Below are 14,486 nucleotides of genomic sequence, written 5' to 3' on the forward strand. Positions count from 1 at the left end.
CCCTGCCCATGGTGGTGATGGTGTAATGAGATGACCTTTAAGGTCGCTTCCAACTCAAACCATTCTATGATTCTATGATTCTATAATAAGGATGATGACAGACAGAGATAAATGGTCTGAATTTTCTTAGTATTATAGCAGTTTAATATTGTAGACGTCTTGTTAATTTACCTCTGATTTATAGTGGTGTAAACAAGAAGAGAACAGTCTATGCCTATATACAACATTAGTATTTTGAGTGTATACATGTCTTTGGATTTGCATGTGAATATGAAATAATTCTATGCAAGTATGGGATGGGATTTAATTGTTTCCTCAAACAATGTATCCTTATCTTTCTGGAAGCAGTTCAGACCATCAAAGAGTTGTTGCTGATGAACTCACTAATTAGTTTCCAATACTTAACCTTGTATTTCACTTCATTACTGGTGCTCTGTTCCCTCTAGTTTTACATTTGGTATTAGAAAGTTCATTTAGAATCCAGTCAATCTTCCAATGCCAGCTCTGCACTTCAAATTTTTCATTCAGTAAGGACACAATGGGAATAATGTTTGTATCTGTCAAGGAGACGCATGAAAACTTTTGAGTTGCATTGTCTAGAGAAAAAAAAACAAAACAAAAACACAACAAAAAACCAAACCAGGAAGATGAGACTCAAAAAAAAAAAAAAATAGAATTAAGTCACCGAGGACTGATTGGCTGTTATGGTGAAATAAGTTATATGCAGCAACAGGTTTATAAAAGTAGAAAGATGAAATCCTTAGATTAAGATGTTATTTAAAAATGACACCATCAAATAATTGCTTTTATTAGCTTTTATTTCCTTTACTGCTTCGTTGTTTGTATTGTTATCTTAGAAGCTAGAAGATAAATGTCTTCATAAAGAAGAGAAGTGGTAATCCAGTATTTAAATGTCAATATTGCATCTGATGATCTGCCCATGCATGAGGTGCAAGACATCTGGGTCTCCTTTTGAGTTGAGGAGGGCCTGGGGGCTTCTATCCTGCACTGTAAAAGGGAATGGTGTTGAGAAAGTGAAAACATGTTTCATGCTGGTCAGTCCTCTGCTCTCTAGTTAGTGTAACTTCACTTTTTGAAACCAATTCGCATAAGAAATAGGATCTAAAAGCACACAATGAGGCTAATTAATCAACAGAGCACCTGAAGGTTCTGGTGGATTATCATTCAGTGAAGGTCTTTAAATGAAGATTAGATGTTTTCTGTTTTGTCTACAGAAAGATGTGCTCCTGGACTTGGAACAGAATCAACACCAGCCCTAGTCAGCATTATTCCAGAAATTACAATATACCCCACTGGCCTTAATTTTGCAGTGTGCATCAGTACGTTGTAGCTCTTTATGTAAATGGTTTACAAGGACAATTGTTGTCAGTGATATTAGGTGTTCTCATATGGACAGTACGTTTGGTATAAACAGGCTCTGTTTCTACAAGGTAGCCTGGGAACACTTCTGGGCTCTGGGTAAGGACGTACAACTTGGCTGTGGTTTGCCTCTCGGTTGGAACAAGACCTGAATTTGTACCAGTGCTTTCACTCTCTTCCTCCCCTTCTGTGCGCTGATTTTCACAGAAGGAAAACAGGCAATCCAGCAGGACTGAAATCATGGTGGGCCTGGCTAGCTTCCCAGTCTGGATGGTTTGGGAAATCAGGACCTGGAGGCATAACCAGTGTTATGCCACAGGTCATTTTAGTTCGGTCTCCATCCAGTTATATTTTTCTGTCTTGAACATGTATCTTTCACTCTGTTTGGCTCTTTTTAGGCTCATCCTTTATTTTTTCTTCTAGGAGACAGAGCGAGCCCCAGACTTTCCAGATGTGACTGTGTAGAATTTGATGCAAATACGTAAGGAATGCCACAAAAGCATTACCAGTATTCCCTGTTGCCTAGAGAAATGGGCAGGTGAGTTGGAAAGAATAGCAGAGGGATGAGAGTGTATGTGATGCAGCATTGTGATTCTGAGCAACAGCCCGAAGAAGTCATGAAGAGACTCCTACCGACTTTGGTATTGAATGAGAGAGTTTAGGTACAGTCAGTAGGTTTCCACTCAAAATATTTTAATATAGAGATACCAATAAAAGATTGTTGTGATATTAAGAATCCCTGTTGGCTCCGTTCTTGTACGTGAGAAAAATGTACCATCATCATGTTAATGACTCCCTAGGAAGTCCCTCTGGGGATTTTTCATGATTTACTAAAACCACTCATGGACATGACTTCCTTTGGGACTTTATAAGAGTCGATACTTTTCTGCTTTCAAGAAATTTTGCAGTGGAATTTATTCTGTCTTTTCAACCACACATAAAGTATTTCAGTTGCTTAAATTGTATGTCTTAATATTTGTATGTTCTGATCAAAGAGGCATCTTGTGACTGAATTCATAACATATCAACTCATGCATTTGATAGGCTGCATGCTACATATTTACTGCCTAGCAGGGATCACGAAAGATTCCACTACAGCCTAGATATCCTAACATCTTCCTTCATACAGTGGAGAGGAGAAGGCATGAACTACTTTTAAGGAATAGGAATAATTTCCTGTTAGGACAGAAATGATGGCTGATTTCATCAGTGGTGCTTAGGACATTCCATTCATCTCCTGGATTTGAAGAAAAAGTTCCTTTTGACTTTCATAGCAAATATGAAGTTACATATGTTCTGGGAGAACAAAAATATGTAGATGTAATACTAATTTTCATTTTGTTCATTTTTGCCTTGAATTTTTACATTTTTAAATGGGTCAGAATAGAAAATTCTGAATTCTATCTTTGAATTCTTAGAATTCTTGAGCTTAGTTGTCAACAAGAGGAATCTTGTTAGAGACGTAAAACTTGGGGCAAGATCAGACACAGGTCTCATGGAGGATCAAAATAAAAGGCTCCGATCAGATGGAAGAATTGAAGAAATATCCTTTTGGCTTCACTTTTTTGAGCATTCAGATTTGATCTTCATTGGCATGAATGCAAAAGCATATTATAAACTTGGATGCTTGAAATTGCACAAAGTGAATTTCAAATTGCATATTCATTTAGAATAATCTGAATTTGCAAATCATGCTGTATTAGTAACTCCCATAGTTTACAAAAGGGAATGATATGGCAGGAGGGATGCAATTATCCAAAGCAAACAAGCAAATGAACAAGCACACATTCAAAGTAAAAACAAATTACTGTGGACTCTGCAAGATCCTCATATAGGAAAACAAGTTTCACAAAAATAAAGAAATACAAATGCCAACCATTTGAAATAATAAAGAGAAAGAGGCCAAACTCAGCGAATTCATTCTTTGGAATTAGATAAATTTAATTCTATTGTTTTATAGTTTCCCGCCACGTGCTGACTATAGTCATCAGCTAGGACTGTTTATTGGTGCCTAATGAACTACTGCTGTCCATGAATCACAGTTTTACTAATACTGATATAACTTTGCCATTTCTTTCTCAGTCAAAGATTTTATGTTTTACGTTTTTGAGAGATACTTGTTTAACTTTAAAACTATCCAGGGATAGCAATTCAAGAGGTCTTATTCCCATGCTTAACTGTGTTTGGGACAGACTGCCTAGGAAGGTTTTGTAATTGCTATTATAATGAAGCAACTTCTTATGTGCTATGAATGCCTGAGTTAACCGATGCCTAAGTTAACCAGAAAAAAGTGTGTTACATCAGGAATGTCCACAGCTGTAATCACAGTCTCTCACTGATATGTATATATACACATATATATATAGGCATACTTTGTTTACCTAGTTGTGCAGTACACATCACCCAGTTAGCTCCGAATTTATGAGCTCACTGTCACAGTACTTACTGGAGAAAAGGAAGAGAAACCCCTTTTGGTTTAGGTAGTATGTATGCTGTTTAGCATATTGATAAATGGTTTGTAAGAAGAGCTTAACAGTGAAAGAATTTCGGATGATACCTAAACAATCCCCAGTCGGGAGTGTCAGATTTGAAACTGCCTCTGAGGAACATCTCACAGTGCTTGCCGCATAGGCAACCAACTGGCAGATAAAATTCAGTAGTAATTAGTGCTCATGGATAGGACCAGGCACTTGGGTTCAGCTATGCACAAGCACTTGGGCACCTCATTCCTACAGACTCCAAAGACTGTTATATTGTCAAATCCTTTGAGAATCCACGCCGAAGAAAATTGCCCAAGGTTACACAGAAAGCCTGTGGCAAAGTGAGAGACTCAATCCGGTTTTTCTGAGGCTTCATGCAACAACTTTAAGCATAAAGCCATCTTTTTTTTTGTCCTTCAGCATGCCTAAGATTGGGGACCCTTTGCAATTATTTGTAGACACCAATAAAATTCCGTGACACACAGCATTAAAGAAAATCTGCTTCTATTTATTCTCACTCCAAATAAAGTAAAATATCTTCCAGAACTTTGTTCTTGCTGGCAGGGTTCTCCCAAAACCCTCTCAGGTGCACATTTCAGACTCAGTATTTAACACTAGTGATGCAGTTGCATTTCCATAATTCAGCTGTTCAATCAAGGTCCTCCACCTTTTTAAATGTGAAAGTCATAAATATGAAAAAAAAAATAAATACTGTGTGCAATCTCTGCTGACTGAATTAAAAGTCTTAAAGAAACTTTCCATGCTATGAGGACTGTGAAGGATTTGGCAGAAATGATGCTAACAATTAAAGCAGCCAGAGACAGATTAAATTTGCTGATGACAGCTCATTTCTGAGATGGTTACAGCAAAAGTCTGATAAAAGCTTATCTGAAATTCACAGTTTTGATGAGGCTTCTGCTTGTACCAGGAGAAAATGAAACACTTTAAATAGCATGTGATCCTAGGGAAAGGTCTGCTTGGTATTGCAGAGGGAAGCTAGGCATTCCTGCTGCAGTTAAGATTGTGAAGTATTATAACCCTTTCTTTTCACAGCAGGAAAAATAAGTCTAAACTGTGTCTTGTAAGTGAAACCAAGGGTAATTTCAATCTCCATAAAAAGTTTTCAATGCTTAAAGAAAGGAAAAAAAAAAAAGATATATTTGCAACAACAGGAAAATAAATGCTTTTTCCCCCTTGTGTTTAATGGGAGAAAGAATCAGCCATCTCAGTGTATTGTGAATTCCTCAAAGCCAGACACAATAACATATTGAGTGGAACAGCCCTGGCACTACTCTGGTGTGAGGTACATCTGCACACCTGAAGCATCATAGGAGAACCAGCTGAATCCTGAAGTGCGCACTCAGTTTGTCTTAACTCGTATAGGACTGTGTGGTTCCCGCACCAGAGCCCTGTACCACCAGCTCTGTATCTCTCTGCAAGACTTTGCGCTGGGAAGTTTAGAGGAAAAATTAAAATGCTGTGCCTGGTCCCTTGGGCTGAGCATAAATATGAGGTTTTAATCAGCTCCACTTGTTTCTTATGCTGCTTTTCATAGGTGAAATTCTAATATGGTGTACGGCAGAATCATTTCACAGAAAAAGCCAGAAATAGGTAGACGGGTGTTACTCCAGACAGCAATCGAGACCATGGAGACATTAAATGAAACAGAGCTACCTACAACCAGACTGATGAAGAAAAACACTTTTGCACGCATGGTACAAAAAGACAGTGGGATTCATTGTCATGGGAGCAAGGATTTAGGCACAGTTTTTCAAGTTATTAGATACTTAAATGTCTAACATATCCTCTAGAGAGTGTTTTTAAAGGACTGTCACAAAAATATTAAAAGTCTGTGACAGAAATTAGTAGGAAGGTTATTAAAGAGTATTTTTTCAAGTCAGAACAATGTCTATCTTAAAGACAATAGAGAGAGAACATCTATGGAACAAACCCCACTCAGCTTTGTCCGCAAAGGGGTTTTTTCGTACCTTTCTCTGCGTGGCCTGTTTTGACTCTTGTCAGACTAATCCTGTTTCTGATCCAGGAAGGCGAAGCTCGTGCTTATTAAGTTCTGCCCAAAAGGATTTAAGAAAAAGGGGGAAGGGGCAAGAAGAAGAAGAAGAAGAAGGAGAAAAGGAGGCAATAATAATTTTGAAATGAAAATGCGAAGTTGGTTAAAGCTGTAGCATACAGACATCACTTTCTTGCACTGCATTTTATATATTAGATTACTCACACAGGGATTTAACTAGAAACATATCTTTTATTAAAATCATATAAATAAAAACATGTCCTTCTGCCCTCCAGCGTGTTTACAGATGCATTTATTTATTTTACAATATTCTATTTAATTAAAGATCTGCTGTTAGAGGAATAAAACTTTCTGAGATGCTTATACCTCCAAGATAAAACTGGGCAGGTTTGCAGCGGCACAACTGACAACTAAACCCACAGTCTGCACGTGTGATTTGTGCAGAAGTTAACTGTTGCACGGTCGTGTTATCAACTAAACAGGGGCTTACAGAGTCAGCATTCAGTAAATTTGAATATCTCAGTGGCTGTATCTCGACAGCTCCTTCCCAGTGGAAACAGAGGGATTTTTATTTGTTGGGAAGCACTTAATTTTATTCAGTGCAACTCAGCCAGAAATGCAAGAGGAAAATTCAAATGTGGATGTGAACTTTGGCTTATTGGCCCTCCAGAGTGAACACGAGGAGGAAAGTTTGAATGAGCCATACTTTCTCAGAGCTCCCGACGTTCAGCTTTTTTTGGCTTTGCTCTAGGACTGCTGTCGATTCATGAGTTGTTAACCTGTCCCTGGCAAAGAGCTTTTACCCACGTCCCAGCGCCCATTCACTGCCCTGCAATTCTGATCCCTCTGCACCAGCGTTTCGTCCTGCATAGCTCCGGACGAGAGTTCACGCATTCTTCAAATATACAAAACGTGCCACATTTTCTGTGAAGATATTTTTGGATGACTGTCCAGTTCTGACTTTCTCGTGGATGAAAGATGATTTTTGCTCTGTAACATTGTGGGGTTTTTGTTATAAACGCATTTTTATTGTACATGCATGTAGGTTTCATGTTTCTCTTTGGAGCTGGTACATTTCAGATGACTTTGAAACCAAAATTTTTTGGGGGAACATTTTTTAGTTACACAGTATATGGAGAATACAGGGATTTAGTATTCTGTATAACAGAATAAAGGCTTTTTTTTAAAAAAAAAAAATTCTTATTTGTACTTCTTCTATGACTTGTAATTCAACTTTGAAATTCTCAATAATCTTTCTGTAAAATCATATCAAGATTACAATTCAAGCACTAGAAAAGTAAAAAATAAAATGAATGTTCCCTGTGTAAGTCTAGTCAAATGCATTATTGCATAGTCAATATTATATGTTTAATTACATTATTTTTTTTTTTTTTCCAGAGTTATGTGGGAAGCTTGGGGAAAAGATGAAATTTTCTCAATTTTTTTCCCCCAAACTAGATAAAAGATTAATTTCTGAAAGTTTCATGGACAAATATAAGAAACAGGAAATTCATTAACCTAAGAAAAAAACAGGCTAAAACAGGCTTATAAAATTTTAAAATCAGCATAAACCCAGAATTTAACCTTTTAATATACAGTTATCCATTCAATTGTAATTATAAGGTTACTTTGTAATGTTATATATGTTGAAAAACATAGCAAGACTGTCCAGGAAATTTTCCAGAGAAACATAAATTACTTGTTTAGCTTTCCTCATTTATTTTCTATTATACATCAGAAAACCACAAATAACAAATTATATTTGCAAGCTGAATTTGTTTTCAGAAAAGTAGAGATTAATTTTCCTTTTTACTTTACTTTTTTTTTTTTTTTTTAAACTGGGAAAGAAAAACAAAAAAACAAAACAGAAACCAAAATTACAAACTGAAATTTCTGACAAGGTCCTTTGTACTTCACGGAAAATAAAAATGTTACGAAGAACAGCATTATTATATCTCAGCATGCAAAATTGTCTGTTCATTTTACTACTTTGGTACATGAATACATGTGAGCAGAAATATATAAAGGCGATGTAGTTATGCTTACAGAAGGAAAATGCCATGCTCATTACATGATGGGCATGCTCCTCTCATTGTGGTTTCTTTGTGCATCACAACAGCCAGTTTTACAAGCAGGGTAGTCAAGCAAATCCATATATCTGTGAATAAATGCAAGAACTTAATATTTTTAAAAATCAGTTGACTTTGTTGCATCACAATGTTTTCAGAGTCTCTTTATTTGCTGTTATTTATGAATGGACAGACAGCAGCTCAACAGCCAAGTGATCAGACAAATACATATGAATGAAATAACAGTAATCAGTGTTAGCTGCTGAAATAAATATTTGCATCAGGTTGCTGATGTGCAAGTGCTATAAAAATAAATTACAACTAAAATTTTATTTTCCACTCAGGTTTTCAGTTTAGAGATCTTTACCACAGTAGATCCAGTAGCATTAATAACATCACAAAATTTTAGAGTTAAATTTTACCCTCAGTGTATAATGCTATGATTAGAATAGTTCTCTGACTAATGATGATGAATTAGTATGATAGTAGTGGAAGTTTACTGACATGAAGGTAAAAGGAAAAATAAAACTAAATCCTCACAAAAGAGGTCCTGGTCCAGCTCTCACTGAACTCATCAGAAATATTCTGTTTACCCACTTCCATGGAATTTAATGCAAGCAAAAATATTTTCTTCTGAATTTTTTTTTTTTCCCTGAAAGAGTCATACAGACGGAACATCTGCACCCTACATATTTTAACATCATTACTGTGTCTTTGAAAAGACAGATATATTTCCTGTCTTTTTTTTATGGTTTTAAAAAAAATTATTGATGAATGCATTGAGTTCAAATTGGTTGACACTATCTTTTCATACTGAAAAACAGATTTACTGAAAATAAATATTTGCAAAATATAATTCTATGTTATTTTATTAAATCTTATTTTTAAAAAAATAATATCTACTTTTTAGCTAAAACAGCAAGGATGTCATATTTTTTCCCCTAGTTTCCCAAATGTTATGTTTGGTTTGAAGCTATATTTTACTTTTCCTCTTTTTTTTTTTTTTCTGTCTTTTACATTTTAATAATTTATAAATTTCTCATTTTTCTCCAATTTTAAAAGGGCAAATATAAAGACACATAGTATTTTTATACACTACTTTCTGGACACAGAAGAGGTTTTGAACAATTAAATATATCAAGACACTATATTTTAGATTGTTTTTGCTACTGTATCATTTTTCTGATACTGAAGAAATTTAAGAACCTAGAAATAGTAAAGACAAGGAAAACAGACAGAAAAATCACAAAACATGAACAAAGTGCAACCTTATCCATTTTTATGTACTCTGCATTAAAGAAAAAGGTTTAATAGGAAGCAAAACATTAAAATAATTATCTGATTTTTTTTTCCTTTCTGTTAAGCATAAAATGAAAATGAGTGTTTTAAACAGAAACATAAAAATGCCATTTAACATCTAATGTATGGCTCCAAGAAAATAGAGAAGAAACAAGTGAGTGTATTAATCTGAAGAGTTCTCGGTGAGAACAAGTGGAGTTCTGCATTTGCTCTGTCCACACAGGGAAAGGCGAGTAGAGATCTTTGCTTATGTGTTTGGTGGGGTGCGAAGGGAAAGAGCGTTTTTTAACCTATTATATGATACACCTGCTAATGAATAACAAAACTGCATCAAACTTTTCTGTTGTAAATTCACAGCTCATTTGCTGCTCTTACAAAATCTTTTTCAGACGTTTCTGGTGTTCAAGGCTATCAATTCCTGACACACTATTATATACCTTTATTGAATTGTTATTATTTTTCCTAGATAATTTAATGTTTGGGTTTTGGTTTGGTGGGGGTCTTCTGTTTTTGTTTTTGTTTTTTCCTCTTCAACCTCATATAATTTATATTCTTATCACATATTCATACTGTGATTTCTTTGGTCTTGCCTACCTTGTAATATTCTAAAATACTGTTGAAGGGGAAAATATATACTGACTTCTGCCAGTAATTCTGACTGGACATTGGAAATAACTATACAGGCAAAGTTTTCATTTTATTTTATTTATGTATTTTAATGTGCTAATTTCTTCCACCTGTCAAGCTACCTCTGTAGCTTTTCTGTACTACTACAAAATACAGCTATGCAGATGTTCTTTCATCTGCTTTAGCAATACTTCCCTGGCATAACAGCATTTCTGTGCTAATAAACTAGTTTTCAAAACCCATTGAGTTCATTGCTTCCTTTTTTTCAATTGCATATGTTCATACTTTTTTTTTTTTTTTTTTTTTTTTTGTATGGCCAGTGCATATAAAAGTATGGAGAGTCAGTAGTATATCTGTAATGATAAATAATGTCCAATGCTCAGAAGCTTTACAGGGCTTTGATCTGTTAGTGGGTTGTACCTCATTTGGGGGATTGACAGCAAATATTACCTTTCTCTTGATTTTCACAGCTGACACAATAGAAGACCAGAGCTCATATAACACCTGATTTCCCAAGCTCCCAACCTTATGGATAATTGTTGCCCAGAGGGGAAATTTCTTCCCAGCCTACATCAGCAAATGGTAGGTTTATATCACAAAACATGAGGATTTATACTCCAATCTATTCCATAGCACTATCAGACTCAAAAAACTTCATTTGAAGAGCAGAGTTAATGTGCAGTTAGCAGTTTTACTGTATCTCATCTATTTGTCCAAAATTTAGTGAGATCTCCTAAAAATATAAGTAGGACTGTAGCACTCAACCTCACGGAACCCGAGCAGAGGAGAAGTTACAAAAACAGTATAAGATCTTATCATAGTGCTTCTCATACCCTCAGAAGATCTATCTGTCAGTTGCTGGTCATCTTAACAGTGTGGATCAATATATATTAAAAATAAGCGAGCAAAACCCCATGAACTTTATTTCCCTTTTTGCTGACATGAGGGCTGTGGAAAGAAGACTTATTCAGGGGAACGTTAGCTCCAAATTAAGTAAGCCACGAAGACTGGCACGGGGGCACACATTTCTGATGGCTGCGTAGAGTCAGTGGGGGGATACACCTACTTATTCAGGCTGCGTGAGCAGAGCAGCGCGCACGTGTTTGTGAGCCTGCCGCAAACGTTGCTTTGCATCTCTAGCAGCCCTTTCACTGCGACAGCAGTGACTTTAGAGACTGGTCTGCTGCACCGAAGAGTGGTCTGCAGCGACTATATCAAATGATAATTACATGGGAGTCATCTCTGCTGTGTTTAGCAACCTAAAAGCAAAGTGTCTGTTCTGAACCAGCCATGTGTACTAACTGTAGAATCAATGGAAAGACACAGGCAATTCATCCCATCCCTAAACAGTGAATGGGATGACTGATCTTTTTAGGGGGGTACCAGGGTGACTGGGTGAGAATAAATGACTAACTTTTAGTTAGTGAAACTTAAATGAGATGAATCCTTATACATCAAACATGTTCTGTTGCACTAATTGGCTGAAAATATTTGCTTAGATACCAGATATTTCCAGAATAGATACTTCCAGAACACCGTTGCAGTCAGCAATACAACTTGCAAAGTGCTGCCTAACAGAACTGGGAATACAGGAGTCTAACCTCTGATGAACACAACAGCTTTAAGCTTAATCTTCCTTGGTATCTGCCTTTAATAATAGCAAAGCCAATCTGATTTTGTTCACTTTCTTCATTTCACTCCTGCTGAGGATGGCACCCAGCCATCTGCGCTACTACTGAGTTGGAAAGCAACCAGTTCAAGGCAAACTGAACAAGATGGATCTGGTAAGAAGCCACCACAGAAGGACTTTTGTCACCTTTTGAGCTCTTCTGACCTCACAGTCTCTGATTTTACTATACAATATAGAAGAGAAGAAATCTTGCTAAAATAAGATGAGAGGTAACATCAGGTTTCTGTGGAAAGGCTACAGTACTTGTAAGACATTGACTGATTCATATTGGCCTGTGTGTCTGAAAGTCAGAAGAATCCAGAAGGTGAACTATGACCTTCTCTGCTAGGACAAAAAAACCCCAGTTGCCGGAAAAGTTCAACATTTTAAAAATCTGGTTATTATTTTTGAAAGCTAGTGTCAGAGTGAAAGTTAAGGTAAGTAGGTGCTCATTCATTCAGTGTGGAAGGTTCTCTTTCAAAAAAACCACCTCCTAAAAGAGATTGAATCCCAGTCCATTGCACAGCTCTTCTCATTACGGGTGCTTCAGCGTGATCACTTTTTACAGACTGTGACTGAACTACTTTTTCATTTAAATTCCACTGCAAACCAGCATGCCAAGTCTGTACAGACTCTTTAGACAGTTGCAGTGACACTGGTTTCCTTGGAGCACCAGTTAATTTCCCCACCTCTGATCTAAGAAGGAGGAGGTCATCTTCATTTAAGCAAACTATGTTGAAATGCAAGACTCTGCATCCCAGAGAACTTTCTTCCTCTATTAATAATATCCCGTTACCCACTCTGTAAATCTGTATTCAAACAACACGCATGCCGATTTACCTTACATTTTTCTCTTGGCAACTCTGCTTGACTCACAAATTGCTGACATATCCAAACAAACCAAATTGATTGGTGATTGCTGCTTGATTGTCACCAGTGGTGCTATGCAGAAGAATCCCTATTGAATCCAGTGTAGCGTTCAAAGTATCAAGTTTATTTTCCGTAACATATGAATCCTCATTAAAAAAAAAAAAAAAAGGTAGGAAAAGAAAGTTAATAACCTTCTGTGTCTTCACACATAAATGCTGTTAGTTTTTCAAAATGAATGGCTACCACTGCACCTGCTGCAAAGAGAAGATGCCATAGTCTACAGGAGGGTTTTTTAACTGTAGTTTCAAACATATTGTGGTCTTCAGATTACAAAGTGCACCAGCATCCAGAGACATCATTGAAGACCAGCCCTTCAAGTGCACTGTACTTGTCACTGCCCTGAAGAACTTGCAGTTTATGCAGAGGAAGCCTGCTTACAGCTCCATGTTACAAGCAGAGAACGGATGAGGTGATTAATGGAGTGACCATCCCATCGGCAACATGTGGCAGAGAGGGCTTTTCTACTCCCATCCACCCCATCTGCCCTGGTAAGTGTGAGTCAAGGAAGGTCACACGCACTGGCGCATCTCTTATCTATTATTAACTATTATTAACTGAAAACTGGCAGGGTGGTAGGAACCAGCCATCAGGAAGGGACAGTGAGAGGGATTGTCTCCAAGAGTGAAGAGGAATTTTAGCTCCTGCTCAGTAATTTAGTTCCCAGAAAAGAAATGAAATGAGAAGCAAGGTAATTGAGATTAAACTTTCCACTGTCAGGCTGTACACAGACCTTGTTTGAAAGGAGTGCAGTCAGAATGAGCTTATTCAGTCCCAGCCTGTGGAGATGTTTGTCTTTCCTTAGCAAGAATAACAGCAGCAGCATAGTGCAGTGTTAGTACAGTGGTCCAGGTTCATATCCTCCTTTTATATATTAATTACTTCAGGAAAAGTGTCCTAAAATCCATGTCCAGTTTGAATCTAACTTTCTTTCTTCCAATCTTTCTTAAACTATTCCTTTCCCTAAAGAAATTATGAAATTTTCCCATGAACAGTGCTGCGCTGGAAGCTCTCTGGCGTTCTGCTTTGGTTGATTGATTGTCTGTTTGGTGTCAGAAAGAAGATAATTTTTTTTTTTTAAAAAAAAGAAAAGAAAAAAGAAAGAAGATGGAAGTGGGCTCTTTAAGCAAGAATGCTCATTTTGTACATAACCCTTTGGCACCCACAGCCATTATTTGCACAGAACTTTTATATTTTGAAAGCAGGTACAGAGAAGAAAGACATATCCTTGATTCTTTTTCCAGTAAACTGTGGCTGCTGAAGATGCCTTTGTGCTATGACTAGGGGCAGTCTCTTTCAAGAAAATTTATTCCCTGGAGGCTCATTTATGCTGGATAATTATGCTTACAGTTATTTTAAGATAAAGTTCATCACGGAATACTATCTACTTGTAAATCTACAGTGACACCTTCATTATCTCAAACCTTACAGAGACATTTGGAAGAAGATCTTCACAGGCACTGATGGGGACTTAGTGTTAGACTCTCAGTAAAAATGCTTAATTTCCATCTATATTTTCTGGAAATTTTGTGGATGTGGATTACAGATTTGTTAAAAAAAAAATAAGAAGTTTTCAGACGTATGAACAAGAAAGTAAGGGAAGTAAAGTCTTTACTCTCATATGACACGGATTGTCCTTTTTATTGCTTTAAGTTAGAAATGTAACATGGTGAGCTGTTACTTTTATAATTAAGTAATCATTAAATGTGTAACTGGTTTATAATATCCCAGTTGTACTGCACTTGTTAATTGATAAACACAAGAACAGGAACAGCAGCTTTAAGGTTTTGTGTTTAAAATAAAATACAGCACAGGATTTTTATTTTTTTTTAATTACTGGTTCTGCCAGACTTCCTAAAGGACCTTGAACAAGTCACTTCATCTTTTGTGCCCCAATTTCCATCATGCTAAATGAAGAGGATAACCACAAAAGCAAGGAAGTATGATGATAAATTTGTGCAGAAATGTAAACTGTACAAACTGAGGCACTGAGGACTGTGGCG

Source organism: Grus americana, chromosome Z (assembly GCF_028858705.1).
Source record: "Grus americana isolate bGruAme1 chromosome Z, bGruAme1.mat, whole genome shotgun sequence".
Lineage (NCBI taxonomy): Eukaryota > Metazoa > Chordata > Aves > Gruiformes > Gruidae > Grus > Grus americana.